At 43.1% G+C, this 23,153-nt stretch overlaps 1 long non-coding RNA gene across 1 annotated transcript; it reads right to left on the bottom strand.

Annotated features, from left to right (window-relative positions):
* Nucleotides 1–2,723: 2,723 nt before the first annotated feature.
* Nucleotides 2,724–22,874, bottom strand: LOC117528535. The gene is made up of 4 exons (XR_004565801.1): nt 22,744–22,874; nt 20,838–20,839; nt 7,288–7,297; nt 2,724–2,738 (listed from the first exon to the last, which is right to left on the bottom strand). It is a non-coding gene; the product is annotated as an uncharacterized LOC117528535 (long non-coding RNA).
* Nucleotides 22,875–23,153: the final 279 nt, after the last annotated feature.

Here is a 23,153-nt window from a genome sequence, read left to right as displayed (position 1 = left end):
TTTTTTTTCTGAGAGCCTGGCCGGGATTTACTGGTTCACATCTTCTTGTTCATAAAGTCTAAACATGTGGGGAAGCTTATTAAACTCTCTGAGGAACAGATCTGGTGTCAATAATTCTTTTAGGTGAAACTCCAAGATTCCATGCTGTGTGAAAAACATCTTTCTGTCTACTTGTAAAACATTTCTGGCAACATATGTTCCACTTTATTCCTCTAAAAGTTCACCATCTTTTAATGGAGCTGTAACTAAATAATGCTCCCTTTTAATGCTGGTGTTTTTTTTTTTTTTTTCTTGTTCTTCTTTTCCTCACCGCCCATATCAAAGAGCTGGCCTGATTCTGTCGGCGCTGTCAGAGCTTCAAAAGCTGTGCTTCACAGCGGGGCTCGATGGCGTCCAGTGGCAGTGTTTCAAATCACCTCTGGTGCAGTAGATATAAAGATAGCATTCATCTATTGACCGCTTTATGTTCCCACTGTGGCACAGATAACTACCTCACTGTTCCGGGACAACAGACCTGTGTGGACCTTTGTTGCTCCGATGCCAGTGGTGCAAGTTTTACATTTCAGTTGTAAGTTCATTGGAGATTTTAAAACGCCAAAGGGCTTCAGAGTGTATAGAATCTAAGGATGACAATGGTAGTATGTTTGCATTGAGTAAATCAATACTACCAGAGAAAAATGTCCAACTAATGCGTCTGATGATTTGATGACATTACAGTCGGAACATATTTGTCTCAGCGCGTTTTAGGACAAAGCCTCCTCTGAATGTCGGGGCTTGGCACCGTGCCTCATATGTAAATGTGTCATGATATGTAAGAAGAGAGGAGCACAGGATAAGATGGAGGTTAAGTGAAAGAGCGTGAGAGAGGGAAAGTGGAGAAGAGGAGGAAATGTTTTTGCTGAGTTTTGGGAGTGAAACAAAGTGGAGGTGGGAAAGCTTGATAAACAAAAGAGGACAGGAGGAGAGATTGAGGCTGGAGACGCAGGTGGGTGACCTCACTACATGTATGTTACTGAAAATACTCTCAGATTCATTCAGATCAATCAACATTTTAGGGACAAGAATCCTCTTAAATGTTTTACTGTCGCCCACTTTAGATGCATGTCCATCGCACGCTTACAAATAAAATTTGTCCAAAAATGTTCAAAAGGAGGTGGTCCCCCTGCTGAGTCTGGTCTGATACAGGCATTGTCCTGTCATTTAAAAAAAAAGGCTGAGGGAGTTTTTCTTCATTATTGTCACCAATCTTAGTCATGTGGAGGAGTTTGAGGTTATGTATGTTGCTTATTAACTGTTGATGAACAACAAGCACTACAATGTCCATGAAACATGGAGACAACATATCTTGCATATATCTCTCATATTTTGCAATATGTACAACCCCAATTACAATGAAGTTGTGACGTTGTGTAAAATGTAAATAAAAACAGAATACGATTTGCATATCCTCTTCAACCTATATTCAATTGAATACACCACAAAGACAAGATATTTAATGTTCAAACTGATAAACTTTATTGTTTTTGTGCAAATATTTGCTCATTTTGAAATGGATGGCTGCAACACGTTTCAAAAAAGCTGGGTCAGTGGTATGTTTACCACTGTGTTACATCACCTTTCCTTCTAACAACACTCAGTAAGCATTTGGGAACTGAGGACACTAATTGTTGAAGTTTTGTAGGTGAAATTCTTTCCCATTTTTGCTTGATGTACGACTTCAGTTAACAGTCCGGGGTCTCCGTTTTCGTATTTTGTAATTCATAATGTGTCACATTTTCATTGGACGACAGGTCTGAACTGCAGACAGGCCAGTCTACTACCCGCACTCTTTTACTACGAAGTCATGCTGTTGTAACACGTGCAGAATGTGGCTTGGTATTGTCTTGCTGAAATAAGCAAGGATGTCCCTGAGACAAGACGTTGTTTGGATGGCAGCATGTGTTGCTCCAAAACCTGGATGTACCTTTCAGCATTGATGGTGCCATCACAGATGTCTAAATTGATGCCATGGGCAATAACACACCCCCATACCAGCACAGATGCTGTCTTTTGAACTTTGCGCTGGTAACAATCTGGATGGTCTTTTTCCTCTTTTGTCCAGAGGACACGATGTCCATGATTTCCAAAAATAATTTGAAACATGGACTCATCAGATCACAGCACACTTTTCTACTTTGCATCTGTCCATTTCAAATGAGCTCGGGCCCAGAGAAGGCGGCGGGGTTTCTGGATGTTGTTGATGTATGGCTTTTGCTTTGTATGGTAGAGTTTTAATTTGCATTTGTAGATGCAGCGACAAACTTTGTTAACGGACAACGGTTTTCTGAAGTGTTGCTGAGCCCACGCGTTAAGATCCTTTCAGTGCCACCTGAGGGATCGAAGGTCACGGGCATTCAATGTTGGTTTTCGGCCTTGCCGTTTACTTATAGAAAGTTCTCCAGATTCTCTGAATCCTATGATTATATTATGGACTGTAGATGATGGAATCCCCAAATTCCTTGGAATTGAACGTTGAGAAACATTGTTCTTAAACTGTTGGACTATTTTTTCACGCAGTTGTTCACAAAGTGGTGATCCTCACTCCAACTTTGCTTGTGAATGGCTAAGACTTTTGGGGATGCTCCTTTTATACCCAATCATAACACTCACAGTTTTTGAAACCTGTTGCAGGCATCAATTTCAAAATAAGCAAATATTTGCACAAAACAATAAAGTTTATCAGTTTGAACATTAAATATCTTGTCTTTGTGGTGTATTCAATTTAATATAGGTTGAAGAGGATTTACAAATCATTGTATTCTGTTTTTATTTACATTTCAAACAACGTCCCAACTTCATTGGAATTGGGGTTGTATGTGGCCTGGAATGTGAGTGCAAAGTTAGGCACAAGGTGCAAAAGGGTTGTCTTTTGTTTTTAATTAACCAGGGCAGTTTAGGGTGTAACATAATTTAAACAGATTGCCATCAGTCGTTCCTTTGAAGAGTCCTGCAGGCTTGTGCTTGAAGCGTTGTTATTTCGACACCAGACTCAGACCTGGGAGGAGTAGACCACTATCGAGTAAGAGCAGTGATAACTAGCAACTGAAGCCATGTTGTTTCCTTGCTTGATCCGTTGGACTCTGCATTTACTGTGTTAATTCATGGAAACTCCACAGTCACATCTGTCTTATTGTTACCCAGTAGGGTTAATGTAGCTCGAGAAAACTGATTTGAAAACAGATTTATATAGTCTGACTTTTAAGTTGGACAAAACAGGTTTTAGAAGTTCGTCACTGTGTTTAATTAACAATCATTTAAGGTTTAACAAATGTTTTAGCACAAAACCTCACTACTTAGGAAAACACACACACGCACGCACGCACGCACACACACACACACACACACACACACACACACACACACACACACACACACACACACACACACACACACACACACACACACACACACACACACACACACACACACACACACACACACACACACATTTCAGATAATTCCATGGCGGTTATTAAAGCGAGTAACTTCCATAAAGAAAAGTAGCAGAGCTTCGGGTGGGGGTGAAGGGTTCTTTGTGCTGATGACATTAGATCTTTATTGATTTCCAGAATAATGATATTTGATGGTATTTTTTTTATTATTAAAAAAATACATCATTCTAGCGTGGCACTGACAAGATTAATAAAGTTTGATTTTTTGTTTTGTTTTGTTATAGGCTATAATTAAGTAATTGAATTGGTTGTTTTGACAGTGCCATAAAATCCACAATGGAAATATGTATTCTTGTGATCACTTTGTAGTGCTCTTTGTCTGTAGTGATTTGCTTAATGTGTGATTTATTTATTTATTTGTGATTTAATCTTAAAACTGTATTTTATATTGTTGCATGTCTTTTTAATCTGTACTGTAAATATGTGTTTAGCGAAAGAAATCAATTCAGAATTTAATAATTATAAAAGCCTGAAATAGGGTTAGGTCCTACACACTATGGAGACACTTTAACATGAACATACCTGACAGAGACAGGAGCTGGTCGTTATTTTATTTTCTAGGGACCCATGACAATCATGGGTCCCTAGAATCCTTCTCCCTATTCTCCCTTTTTCTGCACCCCAGTCCAGATGTGTTCCAAGTTTGGTGCAAATTTGAGTGGGGAAATACATAAATTTTGTCCTTTGACCCCAATGGTCTTGACCTCCTTTGGCAAATTTGACCTCATCTTGGAAATTCCAGAAATAATTTACATATGTGTGCCACGTTTGGTGGACATCTGAATGAAAAACCAAATTGGCCTTTGATCCTAATGATCTTGACTTTTGCAGAAACAGTCGCTTTAAGGGCAGCTCTGGGGATGACTGTCATCCACATATGACATTTGGTGGAAAGCAACCAAAGGACCTGGGAGAAACCGGAGAACAAACAGACAAAACTCTCAAAACTTCTCAAATTACAGTTTGCTGATCAGGAACAAGTATGTATGGCATCACTACACACTAATTAAGACACACACACACACACACACACACACACACACACACACACACACACACACACACACACACACACACACACACACACACACACACACACACACACACAAAGAAAGAAAACAGCCTTACGTGCACATCCACAACAACCTGCGCTTCAGAAGATCGTGCTGCATTATTAGTTCAGGGGAAAACTGTTTCACTGTTTTTGGAATTGCAAGTCAGAGAACTACAGACCAACATCAGACGTGCCCACACCGCTCATTTTGTCTCTTTATCTTTTCCTTCTTATCTCTCACGTGTTACATCTTGTGATAACACATAAAGAGGAGAAATTAAATCCCTGAATTACTGGCAACAACCTGTTCTTTTCTTTCTGTCTTCTGTATTTACAGCTCTTCTTCCCAGACTGAGAACGAGAGCTTTCATCAGGCTCTCGTTGTGGGGGCCAGGCTTCGTTCTGGGTGGTGCTCGCTCGAACAAACATTGTTGTACATTGCGGTTGGCACTACAAGGTGGCATTGTTTGGTTTTGATGTGCAGACAAGTCACGCATTTAACCTCAAAGCTAATAACAACATGGCCTTTGTAGTGAAATTGAAGATAGTCCAGTAAATTTGGCTTTGTGCAGAGACCGTATCACCAGAGAAATATGCACGCACGCACATGTATGCACACCATTCTTTATATTTTTAAATGTTCCATCCATGTCAATTTAATCATGTGATCAAGTTATGATTTCATTTCAGATGAATCTAAAATTCATTTTTCAGTTCTTAACCTTAGCACATGAACGCATCATCCTGGAATTATTTTCTCATTAGCTTGTTCCCAAGTTTTTTGGACAAAACTCTAAAAATACACAACTCTTGGGGTTGTGTGTGGGGGGGGGGGACGTATTTGCAAAACATCAACACACTGATCAGTATACCAGAATGAACGTCTCACATACATGCATTCTGACTGTCACAAATATTGTCATGCCCTCTTGAGTTACTGTGCTTATTTCCAGTGCCTTTGCCTGTTATCCATTGGACTGATCACCTGCCTGACCTACTGCCTTCCGTTTATACTCAGAAATCAGAATTAAATAAAAACAGACTACAATGATTTGCAAATCCTCTTAAACTTATATTTAACTGAATACACCACAAAGACAAGATATTTAATGTTCAAACTGATAGACTTTTTTGTTTTTGTGCAAATATTTGCTCATTTCAAAATGGATGCCTGCAACACATTTCAAAAAAGTTGGGACGGGCAACAAAAGACTGGGAAAGTTGATGAATGCTCAAAGAACACCTGTTTGGAACAGTCCACAGGTGAACAGGTTAATTGGAAACAGGTGAGTGTCATGATTGCATATATAAGGAGCATCTCCAAAAGACTCAGCTGTTCACAAGTAAAGATGGGGTGAGGATCACCACTTTGTGAACAACTGCATAAAAAAAATAGTCCAACAGTTTAAGAACAATGTTTCTCAACGTTCAATTGCAAAGAATTTAGTGATTCCATCATCTACAGTCCATAATATAATCAGAAGATTCAGAGAATCTGGAGAACTTTCTACACGTAAGCGACAAGGCCGAAAACCAACATTGAATGCCCATGACTTTCGATCCCTCAGGCAGCACTGCATTAAAAACCGACATCATTGTGTAAAGGATGTTACTGCGTGGGCTCAGGAACACTTCAGAAAACCATTGTCAGTTTACACAGTTTGTCACTACATCTACAAGTGCAAGTTAAAACTCTACCATGCAAAGCGAAAGACATACATCATACATACATCCAGAAATGATGCCAAGCTCATCTGAAATGGAGAGATGCAAAGTGGAAAAGTGTGCTGTGGTCTGATGAGTCCACATTTCAGATTGTTTTTGGAAATTATAGACGTCATGTCCTCTGGACAAAAGAGGAAAAAGACCAACCAGATTGTTAACAGGGCAAAATTCAAAAGCCAGCATCTGTGATGGTATGGGAGTGTGTTAGTGCCCATGACATGGGCAACTGACACATCTGTGATGGCACCATGAATGCTGAAACGTACATCCAGGTTTTGGAGCAACACATGCTGCCATCCAAGCAACATCTTTTTCAGGGACGTCCCTGCTTATTTCAGCAAGACAATGCCAAGCCACATTCTGCACGTGGCTTCGTAGTAAAAGAGTGCGGGTACTAGACTGGCCTGCCTGCAGTTCAGACCTGTCGCCCATTGAAAATGTGTGGTGTGTTAAGAAGCACAAAATATGACAATGGAGACACCAGACTGTTGAACAACTGAAGTCGTACATCAAGAAAGAATGGGAAAGAATTCCACCTACAAAGCTTCAACAGTTAGTGTCCTCAGTTCCCAAACCCTTATTGAGTGTTGTTAGAAGGAAAGGTTTTACACACACACACACACACACACACACACACACACACACACACACACACACACACACACACACACACACACACACACACACACACACACACACACACACACACACACACACACACACACACACTTTCGAAGAGGAAGCAGAGACTGAGGACTCAGAGGCGGACTCATCCATTACCCAGGCCAAAGTCACCGAGGTGGTTAGAAAGCTCATCGGTGGCACGGCTCCTGGAGTGGATGAAATCCGTCCTGAGTACCTTAAGTCTCTGGCTGTTGTGGGACTGTCTTGGCTGACATGCCTCTGCAACATCGCGTGGCGATCGGGGACAGTGCCTCTGGATTGGCAGACCGGGGTGGTGGTCCCTCTGTTTAAGAAGGGGGACCGGAGGGTGTGTTCCAACTATAGGGGGATCACACTCCTCATCCTCCCCGGTAAGGTCTATTCCAGAGTACTGGAGAGGAGAATTCGACCGATGGTCGAACCTCGGATTCAGGAGGAGCAGTGTGGTTTTCATCCTGGTCGCGGCACACTGGACCAGCTCTACACGCTCCATCGGGTGCTCGAGGGTTCATGGGAGTTCGCCCAACCAGTCCACATGTGTTTTGTGGATCTGGAGAAGACGTTCGACCGTGTCCCTCGGGGCACCCTGTGGGGAGTGCTCTGGGAGTACGGGGTCCGGGGTCCTTTGCTAAGGGCTATTTGGTCCCTGTACGACCGCAGCAGGAGCTTGGTTTGCATTGCCGGTAGTAAGTCAAACCTGTTTCCAGTGCACGTTGGCCTCTGCCAGGGCTGCCCGTTGTCACCGGTTCTGTTCATTATTTTTATGGACAGAATTTCTAGGCACAGCCAGGGTGTAGAGGGGGTCTGGTTTGGGAACCACAGAATCTCGTCTCTGCTGTTTGCGGACGATGTGGTTCTGTTGGCTTCGTCAAATCAGGACCTTCAGCGTGCACTGGGGCAGTTTGCAGCCGAGTGTGAAGCGTCCGGGATGAAAATCACCACCTCCAAATCCAAGGCCATGGTTCTCGACTGGAAAAAGGTGCTTTGCCCTCTTCAGGTCGGTGGAATGTCCTTGCCTCAAGTGGAGGAGTTTAAGTGTCTCGGGGTCTTGTTCACAAGTGAGGGACGGATGGAGCGTGAGATTGATAGACGGATCGGTGCAGCATCTGCAGTGATGCGGTCGCTGTATCGGACCGTCGTGGTGAAGAGAGAGCTGAGTAGGGGGGCAAAGCTCTCAATTTACCGACCGATCTACGTTCCGATCCTCACCTATGCTCATAAGATTTGGCTCATGACTGAAAGAACGAGATCGCGAGTACAGGCGGCCGAGATGAGTTTCCTCCGCAGGGTGGCTGGGCGCTCCCTTAGAGATAGGGTGAGGCACTCGGTCACTCGGGAGGAGCTTGGAGTCGAGCCGCTGCTCCTTCACATCGAAAGGAATCAGTTGAGGTGGCTCAGGCATCTTTTCCGGATGCCCCCTGGACGCCTCGCTGGAGAGGTGTTCCGGGCACGTCCCATTGGGAGGAGGCCCCGGGGAAGACCCAGGACACGCTGGAGGGACTACATCTCTCGGCTGGCTTGAGAACGCCTTGGGGTTCCCCTGGAGGAGCTGGGGGAGGTGTGTGTGGATCGGGAGGTCTGGGCGGCTTTGCTTGATCTGCTGCCCCCGCGACCTGACTCCGGATAAAGTGGAAGAAAATGGATGGATGGATGGATGGATATATGTATACGCCGTATGTATATACGCTGTATGTAATTGTATTTGGTTGAGGCCACCCCAACCACCTACTAGTATAGATAGGAAGGCTAAAGTTATTAATAGAAAGTTATTTATTTGTGGAATTTGAGTAGAAGGATTAGTGGGGCGAGTTTTTGCCATGTAGAAAGAATATATATATATATATATATATATATATATATATATATATATATATATATATATATATATATATATACACACACACTCAACAAAAATATAAACGCAACACTTTTGGTTTTGCTCCCATTTTGCATGAGATTAACTCAAAGATCTAAAACTTTTTCCACATACACAATATCACCATTTCCCTCAAATATTGTTCACAAACCAGTCTAAATCTGTGATAGTGAGCACTTCTCCTTTGCTGAGATAATCCATCCCACCTCACAGGTGTGCCATATCAAGATGCTGATTAGACACCATGATTAGTGCACAGGTGTGCCTTAGACTGCCCACAATAAAAGGCCACTCTGAAAGGTGCAGTTTTGTTTTACTGGGGGGGGGGGGGGGGGGGAAACCAGTCAGTATCTGGTGTGACCACCATTTGCCTCATGCAGTGCAACACATCTCCTTCGCATCATCCGTGAAGAGAACACCTCTCCAACGTGCCAAACGGCAGCGAATGTGAGCATTTGCCCACTCAAATCGGTTACAACGACGAACTGGAGTCAGGTCGAGACCCAGATGAGGACGACGAGCATGCAGATGAGCTTCCCTGAGACAGTTTCTGACAGTTTGTGCAGAAATTCTTTGGTTATGCAAACCGATTGTTCCAGCAGCTGTCCGAGTGGCTGGTCTCAGACGATCTTGGAGGTGAACATGCTGGATGTGGAGGTCCTGGGCTGGTGTGGTTACACGTGGTCTGCGGTTGTGAGGCTGGTTGGATGTACTGCCAAATTCTCTGAAACGCCTTTGGAGACGGCTTATGGTAGAGAAATGAACATTCAATACACGAGCAACAGCTCTGGTTGACATTCCTGCTGTCAGCATGCCAATTGCACGCTCCCTCAAATCTTGCGACATCTGTGGCATTGTGCTGCGTGATAAAACTGCACCTTTCAGAGTGGCCTTTTATTGTGGGCAGTCTAAGGCACACCTGTGCACTAATCATGGTGTCTAATCAGCATCTTGATATGGCACACCTGTGAGGTGGGATGGATTATCTCAGCAAAGGAGAAGTGCTCACTATCACAGATTTAGACTGGTTTGTGAACAATATTTGAGGGAAATGGTGATATTGTGTATGTGGAAAAAGTTTTAGATCTTTGAATTCATCTCATACAAAATGGGAGCAAAACCAAAAGTGTTGCGTTTATATTTTGTATATATATATATCTGTGTGTGTGTGTGTGTGTGTGTGTCTGCTCAAAAAAATTAAAGGAACACTTTAGTCAGAGTATAGCATCAAGTCAATTTAACTTCTGGGATATTGATCTGGTTAGTTAAATAGCAGAGGGGTTATTAATCAGTTTCAACTTTGGTGGTAATGAAATTAACAACAGGTGCACTAGAAGGGCAACAATGAGATGACACCCAAAACAGGAAAGGTTTTACAGTTGGAGGCCACTGACATTTTTCCCTCCTCATCTTGTTGACTGATTTTTTTTCACTAATTTTGCATTTGGCTTTGGTCAGTGTCACGACTCGTGGCATGGTGCGGCACCTGGACCCTACAGAGGTTACACAGCTCCTCCAGGATGGCACCTCTCCCAGCACAGGCTCAAGCGCAAGGAGTAAATTCCAGGAGGCAGTTACTCTAGGAGAGCTGGACAGGGCCGTAGTTGGTCCTTAACCCATCAGCAGGACCAGTACCTGCTCTGTTGTGTAAGGAGGAACAGGATGAGCACTGCCAGAGCCCTACAAAATGACCTCCAGCAGGACACTGGTGTGAACATCTCTGATCAAACAATCAGAAGCAGACTTCATGAGGGTGGCCTGAGGGCCTGACGTCCTGTAGTGGGTTTTGTGCTCACTGACCAGCTCCGTGGAGCTCGACTGCCATTTGCCATAGAACACCAGAATTGGCAGGTCCACCGCTGGTGCCCTGTGTTTTTCCACACATGAGATCAAGTTCAACCTGAGCACATGCTATGGATGTGAAGGGGTCTGAAGAGACTGTGTAGAATGTAATGCTGCCTGCAGCATCATTCATCATGACTCATTTTGTGATGGATCAGTGATGGTCAGGGGAGGCATATCTCTGGAAAGACACACAGACATCTACAGGCTAGACAACAATACCCTGACTGCTATCAGGTATCGTGATGAAATCCTTGGATTCGTTGTCAGACCCTACGCTGGTGCAGTGAGGAACTTCCGGTGCAGGACAATGCCCCGGCTCATGTGATGAGAGTATGCAGGCAGTTCCTGGAGGATGAAGGAATTGATACCATTGACTGGCCCCAACGCTCATCTGTCCTAAATCCAATAGAACCCCTCTGGGACATTATGCTTAGGTCCATCCGACACCGCCAGGTTGCACCTCAGGCAGACCAGGAGCTAAGTGATTCCCTGGTCCAGATCTGGGAGGAGATCCCCCAGAACACCATCTGTCATCCCATTAGGAGCGTGACCCGACGTTGTCAGGCCTGCATAAAAGCACGTGGGGGCCAAAAAACTACCAAGTACCATTTTGAGTTGCTGCAATGAAATTTTGGCAAAATGGACAAGCCTCCTACATCACTTTTTTTTCACTTTGATTTTCAGGGTATCTTTGAATTCACCTCTCTGTAGGCTGACAATTTTCTTTTTCATCAACCGATGTGGCATCCTTTCATTTCTAACACATCATCCAGTACATATCAGGAAAGATATCCAGCGTGATTTTTCCCCATTGAGATCTGATGTATTTTCAAAGTGCTCCTTTCATTCTTTTTTCAGCAGTGTATATATACATATATACGCCATGTGCAACGGTCACTGTCAGTCACACTTGGTAGTGCTCAGTAATCACAGGAATCTAGTCAACCATCCAGTGCATCCTGGTTCTGCAAGTGCTCACGGAATGTGTGGCTGCTGGTGGTGCTTGCTTGTTTCCAATGTTGATTTTTACAGAGAGTTTAACTTGACTGATCAGGTTGTCAACCACAGTAAGTTGCTGGTTCATGGCCTCATCAAGATTCATGTTCCTCTAAAGAGTTGCAGGTGAAGGGAGCTGCAGGATTAAGGAGCTAACACATGAGAAGACCGCAATATGGGGCTTAAAGACAGACAGAAGGTGGCTCGGTGGAATAGTGGTTCAGAAAACCATTTTTAGGACTTCCTTGCTGCATGGATTTAATCTAATCACAAGTCCAAGGAAGAGGGAAACTGTTTTTTTTAGTTGCCTTTCTGCTGTGATATCACACGACGACAGATGAAAAACAAAGTTCTTCAGGCTCACCAGAGTTACAGAGGAGCCTTTGTGTACTTTCAGCAACACCGTCTGTTTGGAGCCTTCAGGCCAGCACTACCTTTGTGTTATTGTATGAAACAAAGCTCTGACAAGCCGGAGCCCAAGAATTTTCTGCTGCTCAGAAATCTGAAGCATTACAGACAGAACTACCGCTGCCGCCAGTCCTGCTGCCAGCGAGCGAGCTGGCTTCTGTCCAGCTGGTGCAAGTTATGTTAAAACTGAGCAATGCTTAACAGCAGCCGAAAAAATATACCAACATGTTGGGTGAAGCATTGATTTTGGATTGTGATTTCTTCAATTTAGCCCATCTGAAATCACTAAATGAGGTAGAAAATGACTGACTTCTTAAACCATTCTGATGATGCTGGCATCATCAGAATGGTTTAAGAACTGAAGAATTTTCCTTGGGCAAAGAGAGGACTTTTTAAAAATACATTAATTTAAAGATAGATGGGGGCGCAGAGGTTCGAGGCTCCCCGCTACTTTGCACCTTTTTGTGTTTTATAGTTTATTTATTTATTCTTCTTCTGACATAAACATGCCACAACAACCCCATCTATAGCCACCAAGACCCAATAAACATTGGATTTCCAACAAAAATGGAAATTACTACTGCCTTTTCACAGACCTACAGCATTCCACCGGAGATACCGAGGCCGCCGGGCATCCCGTGGTTTGTTATCAGGCCTAGCAGGCACCGGAGGTGATGCAGAAACACGGATGCTTGGTGTTTTGGTATTTTGGCTTATGTGCTGCCCTGATCTACCGGAAAATTGCCAAGACGGCGGCATCAGGAACCACGGCCCTCGCTTGTCCGTCATGATTAACGAGGTTGGCAAGGCAGTGCATTCTCAGACTGCATTGACTCTTGAAGTCAGACACAAACTGGATGACACCTTGGAGCTGATGCGTGCCTTGCAGTTGAAGCTGAAGGTTTTGGAGGCCGGTGAATATTCTTAATTCATAATTGGGATTTGGCTGTTCAAGTGGAACTGATAAAAAGTGTTTTTCACTGCTCAGCTGCAACACTACAGGTTATCTAGCCTCAAGGTCAATTGCCCACTGTTTACCTCCAGAGGAATTTATTCAGGCCTTGGTGAGATTAGTCGGTTCCATTCTTATCTCAACCCACAAAGACAATAACTGACTTACACATGGACTGACGCATGCTCCAGTTTCTCCTTTTACCTCTCTTCCTGCCCCCCCCACAGCAGGCCCCCGTTCTTCTCAAACTGGCAGGCGGCGTGACTTCAGTTGTAGCGGCTACCAACACACTCACATCGCCTCAATTTGAAAACGGACTGTTTCAAGTTTAGTGCACATAAACAATGTCAAATGTATATGTGTTGTCCTAATTCTGATGTGTGCCATTATTACGGTAAATTAATAATTGTGGATTAATTGCTGTTTGTATGTGGAATGTGAGTGCGGAAATCTCGTTGTTGTAATGACAATGATAATAAAAGCTATCTATCTATCTATCTATCTATCTATCTATCTATCTATCTATCTATCTATCTATCTATCTATCTATCTATCTATCTATCTATCTATCTGTCTGTCTGTCTGTCTGTCTGTCTGTCTGTCTGTCTGTCTGTCTGTCTGTCTGTCTACACCTCCCTCAGGAGGCAAACAAAACCAACCACAAAGACCATCAAAACCTGGTCTGAAATGCCCTCGTCTAGGACTGCTTTGCCTGCACAGAGTGGAGCATTTTTGAAGATCAGGACCTGGACACACACGCACACACACACACACGCACACACACACACACACACACACACACACACACACACACACACACACACACACACACACACACACACACACACACACACACCACACACACACACACACACACACACATAGTCTGTCCTCTTCTACATCAGGTGCTGTGTAGAAAACGCAGAAAACAGACGCATCTGGGTCTTTCCAAATAGGAAACCCTGGAAAACAAAGGAAGTCCAGGCCCTGATCAGAATTTGTAACTTGGCCTTCAGGATGGGAGACAGAGCTCTTTACACCACTGCCAGAGCTAACCTGAGCAGGGGGATCAAACAGGCTGGCACACTGGCAGAGGAGCTACACAGCTTCTTTGCCTGGTTTGAGAACACCACCACACACCTGCAGTCACTGCCTCTCCCAGTTGCAGCACCTCACCTCTCTCTCTCTCCATGAGCATGAGGTGAAGAAAACCCTAAGACCAGTAAACCCCAGGAAAGCTGCTGGTCATGATGGTATCCCAGGGGAGGTGATTAAAGCATGTGCAGACCAACTGGGAGGGATCCTCACTGAACTCTTCAACCTTTCCCTGACACATGCCACCATCCCACATGTCTGAAGCCCTCCACCATCATCCCCATCCCCCCAAAAAATCTCCCATAGACAGCCTGAATGATAACAGACCCATCGCCCTGATGTCTGTAATCATGGAGTGCCTGCAGCGATCAGTCTCCCAACATATCAGAAACTGCCTCCCTCCCCCCACCAGTTTGCTTACAGGGCAAACTGGTCTATGGAGGATGCCATCACCCTCACTCTCCACACAGTGCTGAGCCACCTGGAGAACAAGAAGAGCTATGTCAGGATGCTCTTTGTGATCTACAGTTCAGAGTTTAACACCATCATACCGGATATTTTCATCACCAAACTGCTGAAATTACAGATCTCTCTCCCCACCTGTAACTGGATTAAAAACTTTGGTCATCAGGGCCTATATGGGACTTACCTACTTACTCCTGGGTGTACATTTGTGTGCAGGTGCACTCATGATGTATAAAACATGGGCAGTGGGCATGAAAGTATCAGCTGCATCCGTTCTAAATTAGCAATGGTGCTCGCACTGTGCTGGGTGGAAGATCAGGCCTTTTGTGTTTCTTTTCAGGATTGGATTTGCAACAAACTGTATCAAATTATACTAAATATGTAAGTATAATAAAGATCACATCAGACTGTTGCATTTGCAACTTCTGCACGGAGTAAAAATTCCAAATTATGAGCATTCTGCTACTGATAACGTCTTCGTTGACTGTGATTCCAGTGGCGGCACCATCAGCGAGTGTCCACAGTGTCAGGATTGTGATTCATTTCCTGTTGCCACGGAACGCTGTGATGACTCTGCTTTGTGGTCATTCCTCATTCTCCTTTTCTCCGATGTGGCAAAATGACCGCATGTCTCCACTGTGTCTCATTCAGCCCCTGCAGGACCTCAGGGACTTGCAGGTTTTTTCTTACAATTTAACATCCAAATCAGGAACTTTACTTGCATTCATGAAAAAGTCTTCCCAGGAGATGAGGTCACAGTCGACTGTGTTGGTGACGGGACTATGACAGTGCAGGGCTTCTTCACTCCATATCTCACCTCATTGACCTCTCACCCCTAACCCTTGAAAAATAGCAGGGTCGCTGTGCGACTGACAGCAGCTCCTGTTGCTACAAACAAGGCAACGAGGCTACTGCAACACACCCAGCGCCGCACACTGACACAACCACTCCACAGCACCTGACAAGCCAGGTTGACTACTTTGTGCATCAGTTGCCAAGTTCCCCTTTGAGAAGTGCAAACCAGCTGTTGAAAGCTTGTCTGACATGTTATTTTATGAGGTTGTTTACTCAGATTCCATTCGTCTCTTTTGATCTTTTTGATCACCGGTATGGTGATGCCTGCTCAGAATGCTGCCTTGAGCTGCACTTGCATTTCATCACATAAAAAAAAACAAACAACAAAAACAAGAGAAACACTGCATGCAGTCAAGTGCAAAGAGAAGACAGAGAGGATTAGAAAGAGGAATATAAGAGCTAATGAAGAGAAATGGGAAGTAAAGGCAAGTTTGTGTACACTGTTATATGTTATCAGTCCCTCAAGGAATTTGCGGTATTGCTTTGACACAACTAGGTCATATTACCCGTAACCATGAAGACAGTAAAAGCTATAGCAATATGACATTGGACCCCAATTTCCTTGACTTTGTCTTTTGCCAAGTGATAGACCTCTGCGGACCTTGCTGAGTAGAGTTGAGTATCGAGAACCGGTTCTATTCGGGTATTGTTAAGAAATGATAAAAAATATAAAAAAATTGATTGATTGATTGATTGAAATGATTCAATCCACCGATATCAATAGCCACTTTGAAGCGGGAACCAACGAAGCAGTGCTTCGATCTGCTGCCTCATTGGTTCTTTGATTCGCAGCTCTTCAGAAGCGGCAAGTCTGCTTCTTAACCCCTCTCAGAGCCATTAAAATATGTCAATCGTGAGTCACTTTTGTGTGGATTAAAGTCACTAACTGGGTCTCTTGTCTTGTTGAAGTCAAGAAAAGAGAATCGTCCTCCGTTCCATTGGCACAGCTCCAAACGCTGCGCCGCTCTCTGCGAGACAGAGTCTGGTCGGAATTAATAACTTCAAAGCAAATCGCCGCTTTAAATAAAATGAAACCTCTTTCCAACGCTGCGATACAGACAATAAACTACAATCCCACTAAAACTTTTTTCCTCCTAAAATGAGATGTCCTGCATTCTTTATGAATTACATCCTGATGTGCAACGCAGCCAGCTGCAAGAGCTCAGCTCAGATGTATGGAAAAACATTCATGCCAATAATGTCTGAAAGGAAATGCTTTTGACAAAAACTACAAATTTGTTTATTTCTATTTATGTCCAGAGATCAAGAATCCACCATGTAGAGTTTATTATGTCCAGAGTTTAAGGATCCAGTGACCAATTTCATATTTATTTACTTTAAGACTCAAAAAAAAAAGAAAAAGTTTTTGACATAGAAAACCTGTAAATCCTACTTTTAGTACACAAAAAATTCACATGCGGTATCAATAAGCGGAATCGATAATGGTATCAATATTGATAAAATCTTATCAATAATACCCATCCCTATTGCTGAGCAGATTTGGAATCCACCAAAGTGTGTGTTTCATATTTAGTTCAAATCAGTTTGAATATCAAATTTCTTGACCTTTGCCAAATTAATTTTAATTGAATTCTTTAATTTGGGAAGCAGTCTTCACAGACATGCCAAGTTTGGTAGAAATCAGCAAAACGACCTGAGATATAGACAGGCAGGCATGACTTTGACCCCACGGATTGATCGTTGACAATTTGGCCTTGCTGGGCAACTCTGAAACACACCTCATTGTGCGATGGTTCCATGCCTAGTGTTAAATTTAGTAGTTAAATTTACATCTTTGACCCCACTGCCTCTTATCTCACTTCTATTGACTTCGCAACCATTTGTTTTCCAGGTTTTGTGCAAACTGAAGTGAAAACTTTGATCTTTAGCCCCGTTATTGATTGTTTGACAAATTTTACTTTACGTGTGGAAATTCGGAACCCACTTTCATATGTGTGCCATTTGGTGGAAATCAAAGTGAAAAGTTACTTTATCAAAACAAACTCTCCAAGTCACACACATATCAAGTTTGGAGGAAACTGTCCACCTGACAGGAGTAGGGGAACCAAACAGATTAATGTTCCTCGAATTATGATTACGTGTGTAAACAGATTGCATCTCCCAAATTTTTGCAATTTTCCAGTTTTTTCTTATGGTTTTGTTCATTGGTTAGCAAGAGAAAGCCATAATTGAATTGTTTTTGCAAAAAAAATGTTCTGTGATTTTCTGTAGGAATGCAGTATAATACGGTATAACAAGAAGAATTGAGGAGTTTACACTCCCCTCCCCCGCAAGATGCTGAGCAAAGGTATGAAAAAATTTCGAAAGGTCTTGCATAAATAAAGGTTGAGTGATGCATGCTACTGCATGCAGAATAACATTTCCAGTGTTTAAAATAAAAATTGTGTGTTAACCCTGAAAGCCCCAAGGGTTTTCTTGATTTGATCATACTTTAAGAAATTCCCCTTTTATTTCTTTTAGCATAATGTCCATGTGTTGCATATCAAAATGTTCAGAACAGTCTCAGATTTCCCATGTGAGACATATTTGATGAGAACATTGTGTAAAGATATGATCTCTTGATAGAAATAAGAAAAGTTCACCAAGATGCAGGAGAGCATCATTGGGGCCCTAAGGGTGAAAAACAATGACTAGAGAGTCTGTATTTAGTTTTTCAGATGGTCTTAGAATGCAGAAAAAAGCCTTTAGATTTTTAAAATTTCCAGGGGAGTGTCGCATGCCCTGGATTCCTATGTATGAGCAGGGCTTCAGCACCCCTAACCAAGTCACAACCCCACCTCTCCTCCCTTCAAGTAAAGCTAGAAACCGCCCCTGTGCATCCCTTGCATGCATCGTGCATTGTGACAAAAACGTGTGAAATAACTTCTCTAATTTCTGTTTCTCTCACCTCACGTACCTCTTTGGTTCCAGCCAATCAAAATGTCCCTCTGCCTGTGTCCTCCCCCTCCTCTCTCTCATCCTCCGAAGGCCACACAACCATTTCTGCACCACCAGTGCTTCTTTTTGTGCTTCATTTTTGTGCACAGTTCTGTAATTCGCCTTGCTGCATATGCCTTGTGTAGTAGTCTGTGTTTCCTTTCACACTTTGTCGTCTTCTTTTCTCCCTTTTTACTCAGTAATTTGCTTGTAAATGGAGCAGGGAGGAGTGGAAACTCCTGTGAAGAATCTCTTTCACTCTCTGCATCTTTCATCCCCCTTTTTTCCCCCTCCTGCTTTTGGCTGCTCTCCAGTAAGTTTTAGCACCCATCAGAGCTTCCCGGGCAACGTCCAGCAGATACCCTTGAGGAGGACATTCCTATCGGGCACAACTCCTCTTTTCATACTATTTATACTCAAATATCTACATCCTGCAGCGGTATGAAACCAGATCATTCCTCTGTCAGAAAAAGGGAAAGAAAACATGCTTATCTGTCATTTTCACATTACGGGAAGTCAAACGACTGTTGCACAAGAACCTTACACATTTGTGGAACAATTTCTACATTTGTTTTTCCCAAATTAAATATTTTCTGGTGAAGGCTTTCTGCTTCAAATCCCTCACCTCCTGTGTTTTTTTATTATTGTTTTATGGAACAAATCAAAGTAATATTAATAACTACAACACCTGCACATTAAATGTTTGATGTGATTCATGCAGGTTGTTTCTTTGTGATTCAGTGAAACCACACGATATCGTTCTGGAACTTGATCAGGAGTTAAACAGTTGAAGCTTTGAGTTTGACCTTTCAAGGCCACCTGAAGTCAAAGGTCATGTGACAAATAGAAAGGTGATATACAACTTCATTACAGTGCTAAAGTGTAACAAGAGATTTTTCATGAACCAGTTCATCAACATAACCATTTTAAAAGTTTTACTTTTGAGGTTACTCAAGTTCAAAGGTCATGTGACCAATATAAAGCTGATGTGACTTTTTATTGGTGTTCATACTAACATTGGTGTTTCTTTAATAGATTCCTCCAAATAGCTATGGTATTATAAATTACTTTGGCCTTTCACGGTTATCCAAGGTCAAAGGTTATGTGACCTATAAAAAAGTGACTTTTTTAATCAATGTTTAATTGGAAGCATGTGTGTATCTTGTTTCAATTTAATGAAACAGCTGTAGCTAAAGTTCCCCAACACATAAGAACTGGGACTTATTATTATTATTATTGGGTCCCCCTAGGACGTAATAAAATCACTGGCGTTTATTTGTCCGCCTGATTGTTAGCAGGATTATGTCAAAACTACTGCACAGATTTTGATTAAATTTTCACCACAGATAGATATTAGGACATGGAAGAGTCCATTGAATTTTGGAGGTGATCCAGATTCTGGATCAAGATTTCACTTTATATATGTAGGCTTTGAAGGATTTGGAGGTGATCCGGATCTGGATTGACGGATGTCAGAAATCTCAGTTTGCGCTTCTTATTATTTTTTGGTACCTGGTTGACTTTCATTCTTTCTACCATATTTAGTCCAAACAGGAGTTATTTTGTTCATACCCAGATGGACACACAGGACTGAAAACAATACCTCTACTGTGCTAATAGTAATAATAATAATAATGAAGCAAATTGTGAGCTAGTTCATGCAGACAGTTCAAGATATTTGCCTCATTCAGAACTACCACATATCTGGAACAAAAACACATTACTTACATGATCCTCCAAATCACTCCCTCTAAAATCAAACAGGCTGCGGTATTTATGATGCAAAATGTCCCCCTTTGCCTGTCACCTACTGCTACGTCACTGCTGCTCCTTTGCACCTCCTCCTCGCCAGTATCCCCCTGTGGGTTCCGATCCTGGGAGAAAATGTGGTGTCTAATCATCACTCCCTCATATCTCAAGCAAGTATCGGAGGGGAGTGATGATGATTGGAGCCCATCTGTCCAAATTCAAAACTATATGTTGCTATTGAAATAATATTCTTCTTCTACGTGAGTTGTCTGAAGGAAATAATAATTAATGATTATAACAAAACTTGAGTTACTTTTTTTTTTAAAATTATGCTCTTTAACCTTAAACAAGTGGTTACGTGCACTTGATTGCAAACTGGAAGGTTCCCCGTTCAAGGCCTCCCCTGCTTATTAACTCCACCAATGAAGTAGGACAGAGGTTATGTTTTCACCCGTTGTTTGTTTGTTTGTTTGTGAACAGCCTGGAATCCACAATTTTTCATATATCATTATGAATTTTTTTTTTTACAGAGGATTCATATCCTGATGGGCAAGACCTGATTAAATTTTCAATGTCAAAGGCCTTCTTGGAAATTGGAAGAATCCCTATCCTTTAGGACCCCTTCACACATAGCACGATTAAAGTTGACTAGCGCACAAAGGAGGAATTGCATGGCATTCATGAAAAATCAGAGCTGCCTCCAACACCTTGTACACGTGTCACTACAACTATTCACGCACACCAGCAGCTGAAAGACAGACAGTGCCGTCTGAGCCATTCGATCCCTCTCGGGCAGGCGTCGGCCAAATTCCAGTGAACACACATGAACATCTAACAACGCTCACCTGACCCTTAGAAAATGTGTGGCCATTCGCGCTGTCAGCACGAAAACAGTCAGCAGACAATTACTTTCGAGCAGGATGTGAAATTTGTCTAAGTCCCCCCACGAGTGTTTGCATTGCAAAAAAGCCACACACATGGTGTATGTGTCTCGCACGTGTGCGCATGTGTCGCCCCCTTCACCGTTCCTCCCCAGAACATATGTGGCGTATGTGTGTTTCACACCCCCACACTTGCATAAAATGCTTATAAGTATGTACAGACATGATCACATGCGGGCCAGACAGCGGGTCATAGCGCACACCGCATGGGAGGCACATCCCAGCTGCTGACCAGAGACACAAATGACTGCTTAGTGCACAGGACGTGTCACAGTAACAAACACAGAGACCACAGCCAGGACAGGTATATTAATAAGTGCTACACTACTACATACACAATTACATACAATACTAAAAATAATGAACACATAACACAGAAACAGAGTGACACATTGGTGTGTGCATTGGACTGACAGAGGGCGTGTCTGCCGACAGCAGCAGCTGTTGATATCTCTGGTTCTGGATGTCCCAGCTGGGAACACGTACCGTCTTTAGATGGACATGACCTAACACGGTCCACTGTGACGCGGGTGTGTCTGCTTGCTGTCCTCATGTGGACATACATAAAAACATATATCGCTGTTGCGACAGGCTGCAGCAAGCAAGCGCACGGCATGCACTTGGACACGCTACCCCAGGTGAAACTGATGGTCAGATCATAACACGCAGCAGGCGATCTGAATGTCACCTCACCCACGTGAGCTCTGTTCCCATATGACGCGGTGTCTGTCCTGCGGTGCGCTGTCACATGCGTGTCAGGCCAGACGCGCACAGGGCCAGCTGGACACAGCAGGCCAGCAGATATTAACAAAAGAGTGCACTGCTTAATTCATATCATCATCATATCATGACTGTACGTCTGTGATAATGGGTCAATCTACAGAGGAATAGACTCTTCATACTTGTATTGTTCACTTGATAAGATTTATTCAATAAGATGTGGTGTTGTTTTTATGGTGTGTGGTTTCATTTTTTAAAAATACGTTTATCTCCTTGTTGATTTCAGGCATTTTATGCACCTTTTATTGGACAGCGATGGTAGTGCAGTGGTAAAGTTTCTGGCTGACAATCAGAGCTTTGTAAATTGCAGGTTCGAATCCGTGGATGGCATGTATTTCTTCCCCCCCACAGCTGCACGACGTGGTTACACATGCTCCAGCTGCTCATACTGTGTTCCCGGGATTGTTTACCGCCTGTCAGACCACATGTCCCTCCAACGTCGGCTCGATGTTTTTCATGGTTCACTTATACAAGCTGTTTTGCTGTGATTCATCCCTGATCTGTACTTATTCGTATTATGTGTGAAGGGGCCCTTAACATTGAACAATTTTCAAAAATTCAGAACTCTGTCAAAAAAAGAGTTAATTTCTTTCATATCTGAGAGCATTTTTGTAGGATGGTATCCTTTATCCATTGACAAAGTTTGATCTGGATCTGATTCAGATTACAGATGTTGTGGCCATTTAAATTTAACCTTGAAAACCCCATTTAATGTATATTTTATATTATGTCTTAATCAAACGTGCCCTGATCACTCTCACTCAGGTGCTGAACCTATGACCTTCTGGTCACCTGAGCTCTTCCTTCATTCCCACCTGTTCAATGGGCAGCTCGCCTGCAAATCCTGGCCTGTTAGGTCTATGTCAAACAGTCTGAGGAACCTGATTTTCTCAAACCAATTAGCATCATACCCACTTACACCAATTAAGAGTAATGTGGGGGGGCTGGAGCCTATCCCAGCAGTCATAGGGCTTGAGTCAGGGTACACCCTGGACAGGATGCCAGTCTATCACAGGGCCACATATAGACAAACAAACACATTCACAGCCCCATGCACACCTAATCCACCTAACCTACATGTCTTTGGATGTGGGAGGATGCTGGAGCACCCAGAGGGAACCCAGGTTACTGTGTTTACTAACCTTGTTAAATAAAGATTAAATAAATAAACAGCAAGTCAGCGCGTCTCCCCGCCATCCAGCATTGTGACATGGCAGATCTTCAAAAGAGCAGACCACAGCTCTCCTCCTGTCAATCCTCCCCCCTCCCCCCGCTTGCTTTCGTTCCAGACTTTGGGTGCCGGCATTGTGAGGCTTTGTGC

This window comes from Thalassophryne amazonica, chromosome 16 (genome assembly GCF_902500255.1).
Source record: "Thalassophryne amazonica chromosome 16, fThaAma1.1, whole genome shotgun sequence".
NCBI lineage: Eukaryota > Metazoa > Chordata > Actinopteri > Batrachoidiformes > Batrachoididae > Thalassophryne > Thalassophryne amazonica.
This window is presented reverse-complemented; position numbering and strand designations above follow the sequence as displayed.